Here is a 12,627-nt window from a genome sequence, read left to right as displayed (position 1 = left end):
CTGGCACACACTGAGACTGAAATACACTGAGACTGAAATACACTGAGACTGAAATACACTGAGACTGAAATACACTGAGACTGAAATACACTGAGGCTGAAATACACTAAGACTGGCATACACAGAGACTGGCATACAATGAGACTGAAATACACTGAGACTGGCACACATCACACACTGAGACTGAAATACACTGAGACTGAAATACACAGAGACTGAAATACACTGAGACTGAAATACACAGAGACTGAAATACACTGAGACTGAAATACACAGAGACTGGCACACATCACACACTGAGACTGAAATACACTGAGACTGAAATACACAGAGACTGAAATACACTGAGACTGAAATACACTGAGACTGAAATACACAGAGACTGAAATACACTGAGACTGAAATACACTGAGACTGGCACACATCACACACTGAGACTGAAATACACTGAGACTGAAATACACAGAGACTGAAATACACAGAGACTGAAATACACAGAGACTGAAATACACTGAGACTGGCACACATCACACTGCAAATAACCCATTGGCAACAACTAGACAAAATGTATGTGAATTAAGGTATACATTGAAAAGGCTGATTACTGCCAGGCCTGTAGAATCAAGAAATCACAGAAATAGAACCTCATAAAAGATCTCAAAAAGCAGCACATTATTATTATTATTATTATTAAACCCCCATCTGAAGAAACTCAACAACAGATGAGAAAAAACAAAGTCACTGATCATCTATCAGTCTGGAAAAGGTTATAAAGTCATTAAGCTTTGGGACTCCAGAGAACCACAGTGATTCACTATTATTCACTAATGGAGAAAAAACATGGAACACTGGTGAACCTTCCCAGGAGTGACCGGCCGACCGAACAAAATTACTCCAAAAGGGCATGAAGAACTCATCCAGGAGATCCAAAGTCCTGGTAGCTTTAGAAATGACTTTATAACCTTTCATGACTTAATTTTCTTTCATATTTTTTCTCATCTGTTGTTGAGTTTCTACAGATGGGGTTATAATAATAATAATGCGCTGCTTTCAAATGAGATGTTTTATCTGCTTCATGTTGTCAGATTCTATTATATACAGTAAGTATATGAAATCATCAGTTAAAAACTGCTTTTTATATTTACTCAGGTTATATTTGTCAGATATTTAAAATGTATATATAAATATATATATATATATATATATATATATATATATATATATATATATATATATATATATATATATATATATATATATATAGTAAAATCAGTTTCTCTTTGCTTTATAGGTTTATGTTTGAGTAAAATGAACATTGCTGTTTTATTCTATAAACTACAGACAACATTTCTCCCAAATTCCAAATAAAAATATTCTCATTTAGAGCATTTATTTATATATTGCAGAAAATGAGAAATGGCTGAAAATGACAAACCTTAAATAATGCAAAGAAAATAGTTCAGAAATCAATATTTGGTGGAATAACCCTGGTTGGTTGTTTTTAGTCACAGTTTTTTTTTCATGCATCTTGGCATCATGTTCTCCTCCACCAGTCTTACACACTGCTTTTGGATAACTTTATGCTGCTTTACTCCTGGTGCAAAAATTCAAGCAGTTCAGTTTGGTGGTTTGATGGTTTGTGATCATCCTTCTTCCTCTTGATTATATTCCAGAGGTTTTCAATTTGGTAAAATCAAATAAACTCATCATTTTAAGTGTTTTTTTTTTTTTTCAGAGCTGTATGGTAATGTAGTGTAATGGCAGGTTTGAATGTGTTTGAGCATCATTAGTGTGTTTTTTCCTGTTTTTCAGGGAGAGAAAGAGAGAAGCCCAATAATCTGGAACATGTTTGACATTTACCAGCGAGTTTACAGTCACTGCTTCACGGCCCGGCTGCATATTCCATCATCCAAACACTGCTAGTTATGCCGGAGACTGACAGGTACAGCAGGAACAGGGCTCTGGACTCGGACTCGGCTTTTTCTCGTGTGCTGCTTCATTAATGTCGGGCCAGATTGTGTCATTGCCTCTGACACGGTCATGCATCAGCACTGCGGCGGCGCTGCTGTTCCGCTACTCGCAGCTCGCAGTAAATGCAGAAACTGAACAACAGGCTAATGGAAGTAATGATGATTGGTGTCCTCAGCGCTGACCTAATGAAGTCTGGTCTCGGTCGAGGCCGCGATGTGATTGATTGAGGTAATTTCCCGCCTTTATGAACGTCCTGCGGAAAAACCTGCTTCCCCCAGCAGAATTCATAATGCTACGCTATCGGAATCTGACGCTACACCAGGCGTCGCTTCGGGACGATACTGTAAAACTGTCTCCAGACCGACTTTAGCCTCGTCTACGGCTGAAACAAGTGAATAAATATCACTTTCTGAATCAGTTTCTCTGATTTTGCTATTTATAGGTTTATGTTTGAGTAAAATGAACATTGTTGTTTTATTCTATAAACTACAGACAACATTTCTCCCAAATTCCCAATAAAATTATTCTCATTTAGACAGACAGACAGACAGACAGATAGACAAATAAATAGACAGACAGATAGATAGACAGATAGAAAGACAGACGGACATATAGATAGATATATAGATAGATAGATAGATTGATAGACAAATAAATAGACAGATAGACAGACAGACAGATAGATACTTGATTTATCCCAAAGGTAATTTAGGCATCCAGCAGGAACAACACAGTACAATAAGAAACATATTTAAACATACATTAAAACAAAGAAGAATAGAAAATATATAAGGCTATAAAAAACCTAACTATACAAGGTAAAGATCTCTCTGTAAACGGAGCAGTGCAGTAGATGTTGCTAATGGTCATTAAATAATTAACAGTGCAATGTGCAATGACATTGACTATAAAAGTGTCAAATATAAATATGCATACGTTAAAAATAGTTCTGAGAAGTGAATATGTGAATACCCTATCATGAGTGAATGTAGTGCATTATTATTAGAGCATTTATTTGAGAAAAAAATAATTGAGAAATGGCTGAAAAACACGAATAAAAAAGATTTAAGCTTAAAGCTTTTTTCCAATTGTAACGCTGTGTTGAAGGACGGGACGAGGAGAGCGGACGCTAATGCAAGTAATATTTATTTAAGAACAGAAAACAAAACATAAACCAAACAGAAACTCATACACAGGGAGACCAACTAACAGACGGGATTAACACAGCCGTGACAGACGTGAAAACGCACAAGGATCGACACCGGGGAAATGGAACATGGACCTTAAATAGAGGTGCACACACACAGGAAACACCTGGGACGAAGGGGCGGAGCTACAAATGAACACAGGTGAGTGGAAAAACACTGGGAATGAAACACAGAGGAGCCGGGTCACATGAGAACATACAGACAAGAGAACAGACAGGACATGACACCAATCCTCAAAAAATGCAACAAAAGAAAACAGATCATATTCATATTCCATTTTAAGAGTTCAAAAATCAATATTTGGTGGAATAACCATTTTGGTTTTTAATGCATCTTGGCATCATGTTCTCCTCCTCCACCAGTCTTACACACTGCTTTTGGATAACTTTATGCTGCTTTACTCCTGGTGCAGAAATTCAAGCAGTTCAGTTTGGTGGTTTGATGGTTTGTGATCATCCATCTTCCTCTTGATTATATTCCAGAGGTTTTTAATTTGGTAAAATCAAAGAAACTCAAGAATCAAGAAAAACGATACGGTAAAATCAGCTCCGGACCGGATTTAGCCGTGTCTACGGCTGAAACAACAGCAAATGTGAGAGAGAGTTCAATTTAAAAAGGAGCAGAAAAGAACATTTTACATTTTTTATCTGATTTGTTACTGTGTGTTGGGGTTTAAGGAGACACGGTGTGTCTGTCTGAAATATTCCCGTCATAAAACAGATATAAATATCCTCAGAGGGAAGCAATAATAGCCTCTTCTTCCTTGTGTTCCTCAGAAAAGCAGACGTTCAGCTCAGTTTTTTACTGTTATTCTACAGAATACAGTGATTTTCTCACATTTAAATCATTAAACAATGCAAGCACATCATCTCCTCTGACAGTAAATATACAGGTCCTTCTCAAACAATTAGCATATTGTTATAAAGGTCATTATTTTCTGTAATGTACTGATAAACATTAGTCTTTCATATATTTTAGATTCATTACACACAACTGAAGCAGTGAAGAAGCCTTTTATTGTTTTAACATTGATGATTTTGGCAAAAAAGTAAAGAAAACACAAAAAATCTAAAAAAATTAGCATATTTCATCCGACCAATAAAAGAAAAGTGTTTTTAATACAAAAAAAGTCAACCTTCAAATAATTATGTTCAGTTATGCATGGCATGGAGGCAATCAGGTATTTTCTTTATTATAAAATCTTTTGTTGCACATAACACTATTTGAGAGCTGTTATCCACCAATGAAACAGTACGGCAAATTATCAGCTAATTTTTAATAATTTATTGTAAATTAGAACACATTTAATCATGTTTTTTTCACTGTTTAGTGATGGTCTATGAAATAAAAAGGTCAATATGAAATACAAAATATATAAAACACAGGTTTCCAATGCAATAAATTTTTTTTTTTTTTAATATTTTAATGAATTGGCTAAATTAGTTAATTTTATGTATTTATTATACAGATTTTATAGAAGATTTTTTTTCCCCAAACACTGAATATAATTCAGCTCTAAAAGGGTTAACACACTGAACTCTGAAAATTTGGTGCTTTGCTTTTAAACACAATGTTTTAATGGGACGTTCAGTGCAGATGTGAGCAGTGAACGCTGCACATACCGTGCTCTCTTATTGTGTAAACAGCTTGGAGCAGCAGCAGAGACAGCGTTTATCCATAGCAGTATATTATCTGACTAATATATCAGATTAAACTGCACCTTATCAGCAGTTTAGATCAAATAAAAAGGAGTATATTTGATATCTGGGTCGGATCAAGGACAGATTACGTTCTTACCACAAGCGAACAGCCCATGGTCACTCTGGAGGAGCTGCAGAGATCCACATCTCAGGTGGGAGAATCTATCAAGTTCAAGCTGTATGAATACTTATGTACATATATAATCACAATAATCCCATTTGTACATCCTCCCATATTCTCTTTCTAAAGAGTGCATGCATTCACCTGCTATACATTTGCATTCAAATAGGTCTTACTTGGTGTTGGATCTTTGGACTTTTTAGTTTTGTATTGAATTGTTTTGGACAAATCAGATTTTCAGACCAATTACATTACATTACAAGTTGAAGCAGGCTAATTACAAATACCAAAGTACCCATTATAACTGTTTAAAACATTAAGTGTATTAATCACAACTGATATAGAATTAAACTATATCAGAAATGAATAAAATCAAATCAGAAATGATTGATGAGAATTAATGGAGGACAAAATTGAGGACACTAGCTCCATATTCCACACCTTCAATAACAAATGATGACCAAAGAGAGAGCTTTAATCTGTATAAATCAGCATAAATAAAAGATAATCTGCCTTCATGCTATGATTATGTTGCTAAATACCACAAAATATAGCTAAAGCAGCACCAGGCTCTGTAAAATCAGTACAATATAGAAGGAAGTTAAAGGCAAAATTGATGACGTGATTAATCTACGTTAAAATACAAGATTAATCGTATCGACAGCACTAATTTACGGAATATACGGAAAAATCTGTCTCCACTGCGAAGATGACCAGGACACGTCTCGTTCTTCATCAGCAGAGCGTCTTCATTCTTCAAAGAGAAGCTTTAGTCTATTAGTGCAGAACGTCTCCAGTCTCCGTCTGTTCAGGACTGATGAGGGTGAGGACAAGACAATGGAAATCACTGTGGAGAATCTGTCTCTGCGGTTCCTTTAATCAGGGTTTGGCGTGGAGCTTCTTCAGGACGTCTTCTTCATCCCGCGTCAGCGTCCGTCTGAACCGGCGCCAGCTTTGATCTTCAGGATGAAAAGAGAAAGTCCTGCGCTGAACAGAGTCCAGGTCATTTAAATACACTCCATTAATACAGTACACCAGATTTATTAATACACCACCTCATCTATACAGTGGCTACAGGACACTACTCACAGAGTGCTGCCTTCAGGACACTGCCCAGACAAAACCACTCACATGATGCTGCTTACAGGATTCTGCTGACTACATGTCCGCAGGATGCTGGCCCACAGGACGATACCCAGTGGACACTGCCTACAGGACTATGTCTACAGGATGCAGTTCACAGGACCATGCCTACGTGATTCTGCTTTCAGGATACTGCAGACAGGCCGCTGCCTACAGGACTCTGCTCACAGGAGGTTGCCCACAGGACACTGACTACAGGACTCTGCCTAAACCACTCTGCCCACAGGACACTGCCCAGACAAAATCATCCACATGATGCTGCTCACAGAATTCTGCTGACTACATGTCCGCAGGATGCTGGCCCACAGGACTATACCCAGTGGACACTGCCTACAGGACTTTGTCTACAGGACGCAGATCACAGGTCCATGCCTATATGATTCTGCTCTCAGGATACTGCCGACAGGCCGCTGCCTACAGGACTCTGCCCACAGGACGTTGCCCACAGGACACTGCCTAAACCACTCTGGCCACAGGACACAGACAAAATCACCCACATGATGCTCACAGGATTCTGCTGACTACATGTCCGCAGGATGCTGCCCCACAGAACGATGTCTACAGGACACAGTTCACAGGACCATGCCCACATGATTCTGCTCTCAGGATACTGCCGACAGGACTCTGCCCACAGGATGTTGCCCACAGGCCGCTGCCTACAGGACATTGCCCACAGGACACTGCTTACAGGAAGCTGCCAATAGGTTGATGCTCACAGCACAATGCTCACATGATACTGCCTACAGGACACCACCTACAGGACTGCATCTACAGGACACAGTTTACATGGCACTGCCCACAGGAAAATAGCCACATTTGGTTAATTTTATTTCAGGATTTACAGTTAATGTGATAGATGTTAATGTGAATATAAGTGATTGAGGAGCTACTTTTAAAGAGAATATTATCTCAGGACCCCAATTAACCAATCTAAGATGCTGATTTAAGGGTTAAAAGAGGTAATTAAACACATTTACACGTCTATTATAACTCTATTCACTGTAGATATGACACCGTTCCTTCACTTCTCTCTATGGAGAGGGATTTTTTTAGTGTAAATTGGTGTGTAACTACTTTTCCAGGCTGAACAATAGCAGCGTACAGTAGTGAACAGTGAGTTATTGTGTGCGGGTCAAACACTGTGGCGGGGGAGGAAACTGAGGGGAAGAGAATAATACCCAGCGCTGCTCTCGCTCGCCGTTATTCTTGCGGCCGTATTTGTTCTTTTCCTTTGGGAGTAGCATTTTCACAGCTGGATATTTACTGGATGCTTTTCACAGCCCACAGATTAAACCACAACAGCCCAGTTCACACCAGCGTGTGATTATACCCAGCTCAGCTCAACCAGCGCTCACTATTATTATACTACACCCGTCAAAATAAGAGCGGTTCAAAGCGTCACTCAGCGGGTAACAGAGAAAAAAACACTACACTCTAAAGCACTTCGAATCCCGGCCATGCAGCTTGCCATCAGCTGCCGGAGACCTGAGATATCACAATTAGCCTTGCTCTCTCTGGGTGCCCTGGTGAAAAATAATATTATATAATATTATGCTTTTATCAAATGTTTAAAAAACATTTTATTTTGTTTCTAAAATACTTATTTTTAAATATACTTTTGTACGTTTTTTTCAGCTAGGTGTGTAAAAAACAGCTGTTATTAACAGTAATTCACTTAAAATGCAATGTATAACGTAACTTTTTAGGAAGTAAATTAAATTACTACTACTAATAAAAAAATCTATATATATAGAGAAAATTTGTAACACGCTACAATTGCAGTACAGTATAACTGTACTGCAATTGGGAGGAAATATGTTTTTTTTTAAATAATTTTAATAATTTAAAAAGGCATTTTGATAAAGGAGATTTAAATCGTTAAAAATGTTAAAAAATGTATTTTAGGTTTATTTTTCAAATATCAGACAGTCTTGTTCTTGACTAAAGATGATTTTCTCCTCTTGTGAAAAGCTCTAAGATTTCTGTAAATATTAATAATATTAATAATGTCACACTTCCTGGTTTCCATCTGTCCATCTGTTCTCTGTTGCACACTCAGAAAACTACAATTCCCATGATGCCCTTCTCCATATGTACTCTGGTACATCTCTCACACCAGCCAATCAGAAACAGCTTTTCCACTCAGCATCCCCTGAGTACTGATTTAAGTCACCTGAGACTAAAAATGATTCCTTGTGTATATACATACAGTAAATCTTGCCTGTTTCAGTGTATCTTTGCAAAGTATTGCCAACTTCAGCAGCCAGAGCCCCGAGAGAGCACAACTGGCCTTGCTCACTGTGGATGGGTAGATGGTGCTTTTCTCTTTCCATGTATTTATAAGGCTTTTTTAATACCAAACAGGCTCGTTTTTCACTAAAGGTGATATTCTTCTGGTGTGAAAAGCTCTAAACTTTCTGTATAAAATATATTAATATTAATAATGTCACACTTCCTGGCCTCAGGTTATTCTCTGTTGATCTAAACTACAATTCCCATGATGCCCTTCTCCCTAAGCACTCTGGTACATGTCTCAGACCAGCCAATGAGGAACAGCTTTTCCACTCAGCATCCCCTGAGTACTGATTATTATTCTGTGTGTATATACGTACAGTAAATCTTGCCTGTTTTAGTGTATCTTTGCAAAGTATTGCCAACTCCTGTTGTTATTTACTACACTCATCAAAATAAGAGCAATTTAAAGCGTTTGTGAGCGATTACCAGGAAATAACCTTTTGATTAGATAAAAGATGCTTCATTCTTTTACATTATCCTTCAAATAGCCATTAGAATCAGAGTTATACTGTATTTAATGCTGTACTTTTAAATATCAGACAGACTCGTTCTTCCCTAATGGTGATAAGCTCTGGGATTTCTGTAAAAAAATCTGTATTAATATTAATGTCACACTTCCTGGTCTCCGTCTGTTCTCTGTTTATCTGAACTACAATACCCATAATCCCCTTCTCACACCAGCCAATCAGGAACAGTATTTCCACTCAGCTTCCCCTGAGTACTGATTTAAGTCACCTGAGACTGATTATTATCCTGTATGTGTGTAAATACATACAGTAAATCTCGCCTGTTTAAGTGTATCTTTGCAAAGTATTGCCAACTCCTGTTGTTATTTACTACACTCATCAAAATAAAAGCCCCTCAAAGTGTTAATCCCCTTCTCACACCAGCCAATCAGGAACAGCTTTTCCACTCAGCTTCCCCTGAGTACTGATTTAAGTCACCTGAGACGGATTATTATTCTGTGTGTGTATATATACGAACAGTACATCTAGTCTGTTTCAGTGTATCTTTGCGAAGTATTGCCAACCCCTGTCGTTATTTACTACACTCATCAAAATAAAAGCACCTCAAAGTGTTGATCCCCTTCTCACACCAGCCAATCAGGAACAGCTTTTCCACTCAGCATCCCCTGAGTACTGATTTACGTCACCCGAGACTGATACAGTACATCTAGCCTGTTTCTGTGTATCTTTGCGAAGTATGGTGTAACCCAGGTTATAAAAGTCTGAATTATTTAAAAAGTACATTTTATTATTAAAAAGGGCACATAATTAATATATAGTCTATTACAATTAAGAATAGCTAATTCTTAATAAAAACACAATAAATAAAATAAGTCAATTAAATAAGGAGCTGGGAAAATAATGTAAATAAATACAGACACAAATATTAGAGGAAAATAAACTTTATTTAATCCATAAATAATTATTTTTCATATTTTTGGGAATACTTTGTTGTTTTAGTAGCACGTCACCTATTGCATGTGATCGTATTACGCTGACATGAGTGGGAAATACTGTTGACCCTGACCCAGCACTTCCTTTTGGGTCAAGCCGTCAGGAGCAGGTGAATGCTGGAAGAAAGTTGACAGAAAGCTAGATACAAGCCAAACTTAGGTGATAGAAACCTTATTATTATCAGTAATAACTCTCATCTACTCTAAAACGCTGAGCTGGTGGAGCCAAGACGCAGTTTGTGGTGAATGAGGAGCTTATTAGCCTGATACACAGAGGTTTTTTTGCATCGGTGAGTTACTTTAATACTTACGGCGCTAGCCGACTATGCTAAGCTAACGACTATGCTAAGCTAACGACTATGCTAAGCTAACAATGTATTTTCTATGGAATTCTAGCGATGCCAGCGCTTAAACGAGTCAATATAACTGTTTAAAATTATCTTTGACTCTTATAACTGAAACTAAGCAAGGAGTGGGATCTGTAGAGGTAGAGAGTGCGTATTTATACACTTTTCGGGTATTTTTCAGCCTGTTTAGCCACAGGCTGGGCCGTGTGTGGCCGAGAGAAGTGGGCGCCACAAATTCGCGCGCAGTACAGACCCGCGCTGCAGAAATTTAACCCCTTGTGTGACAAGCGGTGCATTTATCTTTATTTCTCCGTACATAAATCCTAAAATGTTGTAAATGTGTTCAGTTATATTGTGAATATGTGTAGTTCAGTGTGAATTATTGTGTTTAGAGCTGATATCTGTTCATATAGAGCTAAACTTTGATATTGACTGAGTTTTATGACCTATTATAGGTCAGGTTTTTTGACTAGAGTTCGAATTGGATTCCCTCGTTCCTACGTTTGATGGCGAGCCTCCCTGGACTTCGACCCTGAAAGCTGTTTGCAAGTACTGTGGACAACTCTGATCTGTGAAACCCCTTTTTTCCCTTATTGCTGAACCTTTATTCATCTTCAGAGCGGTAGGAGAAATACTCACCATGCCATAGACTGGACTCTTTGCACATACCCACACTTCAAACTCCAACTCCCACCTGTTAAAAAACAAAAGAAAAAAAGAACTTTATATTGTTGTGGTTTTGATATATGTATATTGTGTTATAATTTTAATTGAACTTAATTCTTGAATTTACTAAATCTAACTAATATTCTTAGTGAAAAAGGGATATTCTGATATTGATACTGAGGTTGATATTGATATTTTGCATATATAAATATATTATTATTATAGATTTTCCTACCCGGGTAGTAGTAATATAAATAGTATCACATACAACAACATCGGGGAAAGATAATATTGGTATTATTCATATTGAATATTCTATATCTTTTGTTTATTATTTTCTTTTATTATAATAGTATTATAATAGTATTCGTACTTACCTTTTCAATAAATGGAGGCTTCCACTAAGCTCCAAATTCCAGAGACGTGGTGCAGTGTTGTTTCTCACGTGGTGTTGTCCTGGGCTCCGTAGACGATCCTGGTATCTTCTGACCTACCGGCCTATAGTTATCCTTTCTATTGCTCAGTATATTAGTGCTTGATATTAAAATATTGAAAACTAGCTAACACATTACTACTCTGTAGTAATCGTTACAATTGCCAACACGTGGCATCGCATATTGTGCATTATTTTACTACACTTACCAAAATAAGAGCAATTTAAAGCATATCTAAGCGATTTTAAGAAAATAACCTTGTTTGTTTCTTTCTTTTACATTATTATTCCTCAAATAACCAATCAAATCAGAGTTATAATGTATTTTAGGCTGTATTTATTAAAATATCACACATTCTTCTCTTGTGAAAAGCTCTGGGACGTCTGTATTTTAGAGAATAAACAGAAAGCGCTGTGTTTCTCTCGGGGGGGCGGGCGTAGTGTCAGCCTCCTACCTGCGCTGACTGATGCATGATGGGTGATGGCATGTTTGGGCTGACGTGGATTGTCTTGGCTTCCCCACTGTGTTGTCAGGCAGAAGCACAGGAAGAGATGGAACTGCAGTTTTACAGACCGTTCAGCTTCATACACTGGAAAAATACACAAAACTGCCTTTCAGATTCACTTTTCATCACCGAAACGGATTTAGTTTATTCTGTAGTGCAATATCAGCATGCACTGATAAATATGAGACGATAGGCAAGGCAAATTTATTTATATAGCACCTTTCATACACAACGGTCATTTAAAGTGCTTTAAAAACTAGAAAACATGTAAAAGAATAGCCATAAAAATGGAAATGAAAATAAGAATAAAGCATGCATGATTCAAAGATGATTAAAACAAAAAGTTAAATTAAAAACATGTAAAAGAACAAGAATGTATTGGAAATAAAAAATAAATTAGACTTTTAACCAACTGGGCCATATCCTACACCCTGCATAAGGTGCGTTGCAATGCTCATTGCTATCTTAAAGCCTGTTAACAGTCTATTTTCACACCTTGCGCTGTTAAAATAGCATTTAAAATTTAGGAATAAATATACTTTGTGTGTACACTGAGTGTGGGGGCCTGGAAGTGAGGTGTGTTCAGGTAAATTTCTGTCAGTGGGAAATACACTGCGCCACTGACCGATTAAAACCCTGACAACAGTCAACAGTCAGCCGCCCAATCCTACAGAATCTTAACCAATACAAACTCAAATAAACGCACTGCAAAGCACAAATCCAGCCTTTACATCAACAATAAACCGAATAGTAAATCAAATAACATTGCTGCTCCCTT

The 12,627-nt window shown here is 37.4% G+C and overlaps 1 long non-coding RNA gene across 1 annotated transcript; it reads left to right on the top strand.

Annotated features, from left to right (window-relative positions):
- The first annotated feature begins 9,943 nt into the window (after positions 1 to 9,943).
- Positions 9,944 to 11,328, top strand: LOC111191020 (uncharacterized). Its single transcript, XR_002649316.2, has 2 exons — positions 9,944 to 10,187; positions 10,700 to 11,328. It is a non-coding gene; the product is annotated as an uncharacterized LOC111191020 (long non-coding RNA).
- Positions 11,329 to 12,627: the final 1,299 nt, after the last annotated feature.

Source organism: Astyanax mexicanus, chromosome 9 (assembly GCF_023375975.1).
Source record: "Astyanax mexicanus isolate ESR-SI-001 chromosome 9, AstMex3_surface, whole genome shotgun sequence".
Classification (NCBI taxonomy): Eukaryota; Metazoa; Chordata; class Actinopteri; order Characiformes; family Acestrorhamphidae; genus Astyanax; species Astyanax mexicanus.
The sequence above is the reverse complement of the archived record's forward strand: the minus strand, read 5'-3'. Positions and strand labels throughout refer to the sequence as shown.